Raw genomic sequence first — 11,069 nt, forward strand, 5'->3', positions numbered from 1 at the left:
AAATGGCTCCAGAACCACGGGAATCTATCCACCATCCTTGCCTAGTTTGCAGGCTTGTTTACGACTGTTTGCGAGCGGTGGAGCACGCAGAGACATTGGAAGGGCGGCATGGCTCAAGCGAAAGTGTGAAATTCAAGAAGAAATACGCAGCAGCATTTTACAGCTGCCACCAGCACCTCGCACTAAAGGCAAACGCTCACGACGCACCGTGGACTTTGTAGGGCGTCTTATAACCAATGAGATGCTGCTACGGGGTGAGCTTTAGTCGATAGCCAGAACTGTGCACAAAGCTGATAGCCTCAAATTCCATCCTCACTTTTGACTAACCATTGCACCTTACATGTTCGTTTGTAAGAAACGCAAAAATAAGTATTAGATGCGTTGGTTTTCCCTTTTTGATTTCTAAAGACCCAATTAGAAAAACAATTGGTGCCTTTTTCGCTAGATGCACCTTTTGAACATGCCCAAAGTCAGGCACTCAACTGGCATATTACGTTATATTGTATATCACGCAGCCATATTACGACCCAGCTCTGCATTAAGTAGTGTAATACATCGATCACCCTAAATGAGGCGACAAATGGCCAGGCTAGAGCAAGTGGAGGCGTTTTTGAATGTTATCTCCGATGCAAGTGAGATCAACAAAATTGTACGCGGACACATGAAAAGGAAATCGTGCAATGCTGACGAAAGTTCTTGTCTCGCTGAACCAGAAGTAGCCATGAACGCTTTTAGAAGTTCATACACATTAGAATAGTGCGTCTATAAAGTTATCTCTCGGCGAAACGTCTTCAAATCCCCTGCGGGACAAGCCAACATTTACAGAGCGATTCGCTCGTGTACACCTATTAATAGAACTCTGTAGGCAATTGGGACTTTTCCGTTGAAGGGTTCGTTTTTGCTGTTTGTCTCGGTGGATAATGTTAAGGGTTAAAGGTGCTTATCAGACAGCATCGGCAGGAATAGTATTATCCTGTTCATCCGCGTACCTCACGGCCCGACCACTCCAGTGACGCGAAGTGCTCATCAACTACAGCATAGCAAGTGTTGCACTTCCACATAGGCTGGTAAGATACACAAAATCTCAGGAGAAAGAACAATATTACCTACGCAGGGGTCCGTGGACGAGATGTGGCACTTTTGCGGCAAGAAGGTCTGGCGTACAACGTTGCTGCAGCGTCGACCCGAAGCGTATTGCATTTTATAGAATAGTCGCCCCCCTCCAACTCATTAAATGAATGAATGAAATCAATGTAGCTAGAACAAAGGTAAAAAACCTGCTTTGGCGTACCAGTAGGATTTAGTGATGGCTGTGGGGAAGCCTCGCCAATGGAGAACTTCTAGTAATCAACACCGCCATGTCGATAGGACGTGCAACAAGAGTAGCTGTGCCGATGGGTATATTGTAAAATGATTGCGGCAGTTTCATTACGCAGGAAACAAATTCCAGCCTGACAGCTCAATGTAAAAACGCGAAAAGCATTTGGGTACACCACATTACCCTTTTTCTAAATCTGGGTACCTTGAGCTTCCTAAGCTCGAGCTCCATAGTTTTTCCCCGTTTACATGTACAGTACTGCACCCCGTTTTCGCGGGGGTGGACCGTATAGAATTTGCAAATAAATCAGATTTTACCTTACAAACTGAAGTTCATTTGGATTCAGGATCATCACATCCGGGAGTTTATCAAAAGTCCAAGGGCGCGAAAACGGGGTGCAGTACTGTACCTGACTGTGAATCAACACCGCGCATGACCATTTTTAGTACCTTTAAAATGCTAATAGAAAGCTGATGTATTATAAAGATACTTAGGTGAAATAAGATGGAACTTGATCCATTTAATTAGCTAGACGTCACGCTGTGAAACCTGCGATTCCCAAGCTCACAACGAAGTGGTTCATGCAGCGATGCTGTCGCAGCGTTTCTGGGCTTGTTGTTTCCTTAAGGCGGTCAGCTTTACGCTTGGTCGGAGCAGTATAGTCGAGTCGTTGGGGGTGTCTGCGGCTATAACATGGACATGTAGTATATACCTCATTGACCAAATCGACAACGGTGACTTGAAGAAGCAGGTCCTGCAGCACCTCGAGGAAACCAGCATGATTGGCAGGCTTCCCCCACCTTGTTTCTTAGCCTCGCGGTAGACAATGAAGACGTTGAATTTAGCCATGTCAACCAACCCTAGAAATTTATTTGGCAGCGCTTTCGGAAGCGCACTACTAATTACAGAGAAAGTATTTACATCCTCGATTCGTCTCGGATATCTATTCAACCTATCCAGCGATATTAGTCCCAAATCGCGGGTAGACAGGTACGTGGTGCCCTCTGTTCTCTTGGAATGAGACGGCTGCGGGCCTGGACAGCGCTACTGCTGCCAGTGCAGAGTAAATACATGGGAAGCCGATTCTACTACATTCTCCTTGCTTGAAGCTTAGGGCGGAAGTTTGCTACGGTTATCGTAGCGACACCCTTGACGATGCCCGCTGGTCGCGTAGCACTATTTGTAACGAGAGCTGGGGAAAATCGCTTCTTGTTCGCTTGTGTTGTGCCGACAGAGTACACATTTCATGTCAGTAGTTGTAGTGCGAGCTGCACCGTTGTGTGGAACCGATCAGTTATTACTGCCTGAAACGTATCTTCCTCTGAAGGAGTAATGACTTTGTTCAGATTCCTCATAACTGCACTCGGTCCAGAATTGGGGTCGACAGAGAACAGCTTAGGAGCCTCACCTCCAAGTTCGTCGGTGTGCTGATCAGCTTCGCAAGCTACCATAAGTCTGACATGGTGTATACACAGCAAAGATAACAGCTAGCAAAAAAGCTGTGATCTTACCCAATAACGTTTCGGCGCTCTTCTATAAGGGAGAGCGCTGATACTTACCGAAGACAGTACGCGGTTTCAGCGCAACATGCCATTAAGACCCTTGAAACCTATTTGTGAAACTTGACTTTTTAAATCGGACGGGTCACGTTGTGGTGATTTTGGGTCGGGGTCATGACTTCATCAAAGGAATTACAAGCGGTGTGTGGTATCTGGAATCTCGTCATGGTAATGCTTAAGGAGCCCGACGTGAAAGGTCGTGTGAAGTCCGTTGTGATGACGGAATAACAAGCGTTTAAGCCTGATCAACAGTCTTAATCACGCCAGACGGACCAATGAAGCGCGGCGCAAGTTTGCTCGCGCCCAGGTTCGTGGTATCTGACGGACGAGGACTTAAATTCTCTAAAACAACTTCGCTCTTCATATGCTGGCGACGCTTCGATGTTTCGAACTATCGCCCAAGTCACGTGCGAGAATCGCCCATATCCTTGGGTAGTGGTATGGTTTCTAACGGCGGTTCTGGCTCTGACAAGGCCCAATACCAACCTTCGTCGCTACAACGCGTGATACACAGTCAGATCGCTAACGGTACGTACGCTCTGATCGAGCCTCAGTTGTTGCTTGAGACCCTGCAAATTTAGCACGAATGGTTTGCGTTTTGCGATACCCTGCTATCCTACGTGCACTCTACACTTGGGACTTTGGACCTCGTGGTCTTTCAATTATGCAATTTGCACCTGCCACGAAAGAAATCAAGCGGGTTTTCATTCTCTAAATGACAGATTTTTCCAAAACAGCATCAATTCTGGCTGCACACCAGTCTACATACCTTAGTTCAGTGATTGATGCTGTGGACGGGCTTGAACTGGTAGTTAAATCAATGCATCCCCCTTATGTGGGTGACCTGGTGGGCTCAACACGAAAGTTTATCGTGTCGTTAAGAGCTCAGGAAGGTTTCTAGCCTTTGGCGGCTAGACAGCAATTGGTATGCTAGATTGATGAGCGGTTCGAGACAGTACGCGGGTTTATTGCGCTTCACGATAAGGACAAAGCCCAGCAAGTCGGTAAGAAATTTACATTTGCTGAACCTTCGTTTTTTCGCGTCATGCAAATTATCACGGAAATGCAAATGGCAGCGTTGCAATCACTTCACCTGGCCCACCTTCAGAGAATCCAAGGAACGGGAGCTGAATTATCAAATGCTGCAAAGGGAGCGCCACCTACCTAATGCACCGTCCTCCTATGCCGCAGGGTGTACCGGAAGCCCTGCCAGTGATGAACGGTCAGCGGCTTTGCATGCGATTTTTATCCTGCAAAAATCGACGAAAAGGTTGTTTCTCGATAAGTCGGGGCCATTTTGCACCAGCAACGTTGCCCGGCATCGTGTACGATTTTATTGCAAAGCACTACGGGGGACAGTCTCCGACTTGAGCTCGAATGCTGCACAGTAGGGGCCTTTGCGATGTACCTCTGAAGGTTCGGTACAAATAAAGCTGGAATCGGTGACATCAACTCGACGATTCGCTCGAAACTGTGTGCCGTTAGATGATACCTCCGAAACATTCTCGGGTATGATCCAGGCGAAGATGCAAGTCATGTTGATCTGTTACTTGGAATTCGACGGCTTACATCACCGGTTACCTGTCAGTATCCGCTTTCAGTCCACCTGCTTCGCGTCATTTTCCGCAGGTTGGACTTCCAGCAGGCGCGCGTTTGCTTGCTGTGGGGCAGTCTACAGCTAAGATACTTTTTTCTGCTACGCAGATCCGAATATCTTTTCATCGGGAATCAACATCATGATTATGTGCTAAAAGTGCAGGCCATCACATTCTATTAATACAACAAAGCGGGTCTCCATTGCAAACCAAACAAGGCCAAACGCGTTGGTATTAGGCTCATAGGGGCGAAAAACAATCAATTCGGCCGCGAGGAGGTCAGATTTCACGACAAGTCGGGTGCCAAGATCCTTTGCCCAGTCTTAGCGACATGGTAGATAGTCAAGGGTGCCAGAGTGTTTGGAACAACACCAGGACAATCTTCATTATTGACAGGCGCTAAGGCTGGCATTTCAGCATGGGAGATTGCCACAACTATCAAGACAGCGGCCCGGAAGTGTGGCATGGACTCCTCTAGATATTCGACACATTCCGTGCGTATAGGTGGTTCTACTGCATTATTAAACGATGGTGCGGACCGTCTAGCGATCAAGGTCATGGGCCGATGGATGTGGAGTGCGTTCGAGGACTACCCAGTGATGAGAGCGCAGGGTCGTCAGGATAGGCGGCGTTGATGTGCTAAAAATACCCAGTCTGAAAGGACGGTACTTCACCAGGTACTTTAAGTACCTGCTAAACCGACCTCGTTAATTCTCGCGGATGCGTACCGGCGGATATTGAGGTGAGGCGCCGCCGCTCCTCACCCACAATGAATTTAATAGCATTTCCCCCCACTAGTTAGCGATTGTTGGGAATGGGCGGTTTTGAGCGGTTCAAGATCTGGAAGAAACAGAAGGACAAAAACAAAACGTCGGTTTCCTGATCGCGGTAGAACTTTAAAAAGTAGGCAGACCAACAAGCAGTCAATTTGAAAGCTCCTTAGCAGCACACAACCTGCCGCTCCTCACCCACAATAAAATTAAAATGATTCCCGTCATCCGAATCGCAATCCGATGAACGCGTTAGACAACCTTTGAGGAACTATTTCTGATGAGCTTAGCGATCTTCATCGAGAGCGTTTCAATGAGGTATGAACCTCTCTAATGCGATGCAAATTGAAGAAATGATCCTTGTTTTTTTGGGAGCAACTTGCGATTTTGAGAACTCGCAGACCGTGACATCCGTCCGGACAGAAGCCGCCATAATATCATAAGGTATAAAAACATAGAGGTTTGGTGTCAATTTAACGTTGCATTAACGCCACTTGGCTCACCACATATTGTGTGAATTCCGACCAGGTTTTTTTGTCCTATTAAATGAATCACTCCCATACATTTTTTTAACGGTTAACATCTTACTTAAGTGACTGTAGCTCGTACTTAAGTAAATTACTATTCAAGTCAAGTACCGTAAAGCGGTTAGAACTATTTTAGCAATCGAAATGCGCTAAACTGGCAACTGATCGGTCAAAATTACTAGTGGTTATCACGGTTGGAAAGTAAGTAAGAAAAATAATTTTCACCCAATCAGAACAAACCTTCAAACCTGCTAAAACCTTTTTTAAAACGAGGAAAGTTTGAAAGGAAGACCAGTGCAGCGCTTTGATTGGCTATTTCGAGAAGTAGTAGGTATGGTTCTACTGGCAGAAAATCAATGGTGCGTTGACCAGGTGAACTTGACCAAGGCACAGCAACAAGCACAGCTCCCTTGTCAACATGGGGAACAAACACTGGTCTGAGTCGGAGGAATATGCTGCTATAAGTTTCCTTGACACAAACTTCAAGGACAGCACGACGGGTGCGAAGTCCAAGCTCTACGCTAGTGAATACAGGAACACCTCGAGCTGGAGCTGAACAGAGGCTTGCTTTTGCTTCCCCGGGGACCGCAAAATTACAAAGTGCGAACGGAGCCGCTCTAGCAACAGCTAAAACGTTTGTTTATTCATCCGTAGGTCCCACTGGGGGCGTATAGAATTCATCTTGGCAACACGCTGTGCCTCCCACTTTCCAGTCTTCACTACGTAGTTGCGTTCCAGGTATCGATTGCTGCTAACCGCCTTGTAGACCATGGCTTCCTCGTCGCAGCCATCCGTGTCGCCCTGTAGCTCGTTGGCTATCATAACAGCTTCCAATCGCTCCAATGTTGTAGCACGATCACTGCGTGTCATGACTGCAGCATACTATAGGTGAGTGGCTCACTAGTAGACAGTCTGTCTGAGCTGCCACGCCACAAAAAATGGGGCCTGAAGCAAGAAAGTTTGATTTGATTGGATAATTCTGCTTACTTACTTTCCAACCGTGATAACCACTGCTATTCGGCTTACGGTGAATTTTTTGGTCGAAGTGGAAATCAAATCGACCATTTGGTCACAAAGATATCATGACGCAAACTTTGTGGTGCCAAACTAGAAATTAAAAGCCTTCGCGTCGTCGTCATTTTTAAATTGGGTGGCGTGAAAAATTGTAGAGACGTAAACCCTGCCATCGTTTATTGAATGGTGCCACTGATAGAGTCAGTAGTGGTTGCCAACAATAACAACAATTTGTTTAACGTATTTAGCCGAAATACAACGGGATTATTTAATGAATTGAACTTGTATGGGAGCCTTAATATTTTCGGACACGGCTACGGAGAAAGTAACAGATTTGCGCTACTGCGGGCGAGATTCATTCCGCATGAAAATTTTGAGTAGACAGGCCCAACTGACCTCTTAAGTAAAGCTATTTTTACAAGAGCACTATTATTACTAAAAGCAGTATTCTTATTTCCACATGTATTAATAATAAGTGAGCAGTCCGCACGCTCCGCAGCAAACTATGGCTTCATTTAATATCCCCCCCTCCTCCCAGGGCGGCTTATTTGTCTCACAGAGGTGTATGGCGAATAGTGCTGGGGACGTACCGCCGAGTTCCCACTCTGCGACTACTACGTTCAGCCTGAACTTCAGGGGGGGGGTTGTGCTCCGTCTGAACCCACTAGTAGCCCCTTTTGGTACCTTAATTTACTTATCAAACATGCACTACTAATACTAGCAAGCTATTGGAGTCCCTGCCAGTTCTCAGCCACAAACACCAAGTCTCTCATCAAATCCGGCGACAGTGAGCTTCGTTTGACTGTCAAAATGTTTCCGCTAGTTGAAAACGCCCGTTCCGAAGGCACGCTGGTTGCTACACACCCAAGCCATTTTCTTGCTAGACGGCTTAGGTTAGGATAGCTGTTAGCATTGATATACCACCACTTGAAAGGGTCAACGAAGCTTTTCACAGCTGGAACAGCCCCCAAGTACTTCGTGAACTCTTCTTTGCAGGCTTGCTCAAGATCTGGTGTGGTTGTGACAACACACGTCGTTGCTTCTCAGCAGTGATTTCCCGAAGGGGGCGCTTCTTGCCCCTGTTAGCGACTTCAGCAAATGTATTCGCGAGATTAAGAATGATAGGGGTACCTTCACCGCGCCGTAACCGCTCCGCCTGGGTTAGATACGTCGCCAACTCAACCGGGTGGTAGGCATCCATATGCTGCGGCACTTTTGACTTGGCTACTCGAAATCGGATTGAAATTTTGCAGAGAAGACAGTACGCCAGCTTAGCATGATCGTTATCGAAATTATCTATGTCAATCTCCCAGAACTCGTCGCTTCGAATGAGCCGGGCAAAGTGCCAGACCTCTTTGCGTTTCTGACGTCTCATGACAAACAGATCTTGATCAAGTTCCAGTTCAGCTTGTGCTCACATTGCCTTCACGTCGATGACAGCGGCCTCATTCTCGACAAGAGCTGCGAACCGCGATACGTTTGGTTGCACTACTGGGGACTGTCTTGAAGGCGTCAGTTGCTGCTGTTGGATTTACAGCTGCTCGAGCTGAAGCTGGAGCTGCCGTTGTTGCTGTTATTGCTGAAGCTGGGTTTGCTGAGGTTCGAGCTGCCGGCGAAGATGGAGCTGCACTGTTTGTCTTGACGCAGATGTTGGTGGAGGGACTAAGGCTTAGTCTAAGCTGCGTCGAGCATTGGTACGCTCAGGAGTTCGGCAAACCACTTGTTAATTAGACCCCATATTAAAAACTGACTTCATTACTGAAGTGGGCATGCGTCAGTGGGGGCACTTGAAGGCAATTTATGCTTAATATTTGTATGGTATATCTAACACAAGCGTAGGGGTTCAGAGGGAGCGCGCGGTATCTCCGAGGGATTCAGAAGGAGCAGAGACTGAACCCCCGATAGCAGCGTAGAGAGAGGGCTAGCGTACGTTCACGAGCGGTACGTCCCCAGCACTAATGGCGAACCGCAAGAATACACTGATACTGCTCCTGAAACGCACGCACAGCTTCACCTACCGAATAACCTTAGTTATGAATTACTCTTTGTTATCAATTACACTTCAATGTGGCCAATCCGAAGCCGCCTAACGCTGAGTGGGAAAAGAAGCCGTGCATCCTTAGTTATCAATTACACGACTTGACAACCAGTAATTTGCGTACATTATCTAGTACTGGTCTCACTTCTCAAAGCCGCAGATGAGCCCAACGCAACGAAAACGCCCGAAGGGGAGGCCTCGCCTACCTTGTGGCAAGAGCCGCCAAGCACCAACGAACACCATTACGGCGTACACTGCTTCTCACAAGCTGTGTGAGTGGGATCGAGAGGCATGGGGAGATGTGACCGCCTCGACGATACGCGCCAGATTTCGCCACTGTGGCCTAGTGCAGCATGATGAAGATGGCTTCGACGCACCGAGACGTATCGAGGCCTTACAAGCGGATGAAGAGATATTTCAAGCTATGGTACATTCCGATTTGATCGACACTAGTGCAGAGCAGTTTACGCTAGACGACGACTTTGATGATCTTTTCGTGAACTTGCTCAAATTTAAATAAGACTGTTTGTTCGAAGATACCGAGAGCCGGGACACGCAATTTCTGGTCTCTGCACTGCAGATTGAGTGTAATGCATAACTAAGGTAATTCGGTATGAGCAGGGAATGGCTGTGTTTGAAATAAATGAGGAAGAAGCAACTGGGTGACTCCCAAAAATGACAAAAAGGCGTCTCAAATCAATCATCAACAAAATTTTGTGTCGTAGCTTGTCAATTCCACGAAGTGACACATTTGAAACTCAGGGTAGAAAGAAAACTTCAGTAAAATTGATAGCAAGCAACTAATGCGAATATATAAGATTCACGTTTACTCGTGCGAGTTTATCTGAGTCGAGGGCCAAATGACATTAACTCGCGCGAGTTAATTTGAGGCGAAAGTCAATTCACACCAGGGATCCTAAGAAATATATTTACAGAAAATATGTTTTAAATTTAAGAAAATAACTTACTTTATGGTCTGGCACAATTTGATTTTTTTTTAAGAATTCTGTGCGTTCTTTCTCGAAATTTATTGTCCTTGTTGGACAGCCACCAGAATTTCGCTGGCTCTGGGACCGATGCCCTCAAACTACTAAAGTGCAGGCTTGCGCCCGTTTTTAAAAGGCCCCCTCACTTTGAAACTGGCGACCTGTCAATGTAGAGCTTAATACCTTCTCAACACTCGAGGAGCAAGTTCTCCCCGAAGCCATAAATTTGGTAACACGATCACGTTCTGATGCAGATATTTATTTTCCACAGTCGCAGCACAAGTTATTTATTTGCAGATTTCCGATCTACCATACAGGTATCTATTTTCATTAGACGAAGAAATCCATATAAATTATATTATGAGGTACCCTAATTCACATTAACGCTAATGTGAGTATTGGTGAAAGATATCAATGCCACGTGGTGATACAACCCTGGGTAACGGAAATCCCAGCCTGTGCATATACATGTATATCCCTATTTTCTAAAGATTTGCAGTCTTAATAAACAACTCGAGTTCAATAAGGGCGATCTGTGAATAAGTTTGGGGGCTCTGTGATTCCGAATTCGCAACATGTAGCCAAAGCTATTAAGCTGCAGGATTTCATGGGCGCCTGGGGTTAAGTTGGAGGACAGGTAAAGACCCCTACTTATCGGAAAATACTATATCGTTAATAAAAACGATGAACCACCGATATCGTTTCTTCTCGTTTTTATCTAGATATTATCGGTATGGGCAAACTATCAGTCTTTTATGATTAGAATAAATTACTCGCAGTTCGAAAAATTGTATTGGGAGCGCCCAAAAAGTTTAACACTTCGCATCGCCCTCGTGACAGTAACTTTTTCCAATTTTGATGAGTCCTTCGTGTAGTAATTACACTTTTCACCAGCTAATATAATAAAGAATGAGATATGGTGTTTTACTAATGATTTTTAATTAATCTTTTTTATCTTAGTAATTTAATGTTGAATATTTGTATTACATGTATGTTCGACAATATATTGCTAAAATAAAAAGGATTTGTAAGTTGTGCCAGAAAGAAAATTTAAGCACTATTCAATATATTAGCTGATTCCTTGAAATATATTATTTCTAAATTCATGCTACGTAGTATTACCAATTTGGAATTTTGCGCATTACAGTATCAGGAAATTCTAAACTGCCTTAAACTAGTCGCTCGCGCCACTGCGCAATCCAAAGCCACGACTTTGGAATTCAGTTTTTCTTTTTTTTAGTCAATTAGCCCAACTGCATTCC

This window comes from Phytophthora infestans, genomic scaffold (assembly GCF_000142945.1).
Source record: "Phytophthora infestans T30-4 supercont1.13 genomic scaffold, whole genome shotgun sequence".
Taxonomy (NCBI): Eukaryota; Oomycota; class Peronosporomycetes; order Peronosporales; family Peronosporaceae; genus Phytophthora; species Phytophthora infestans.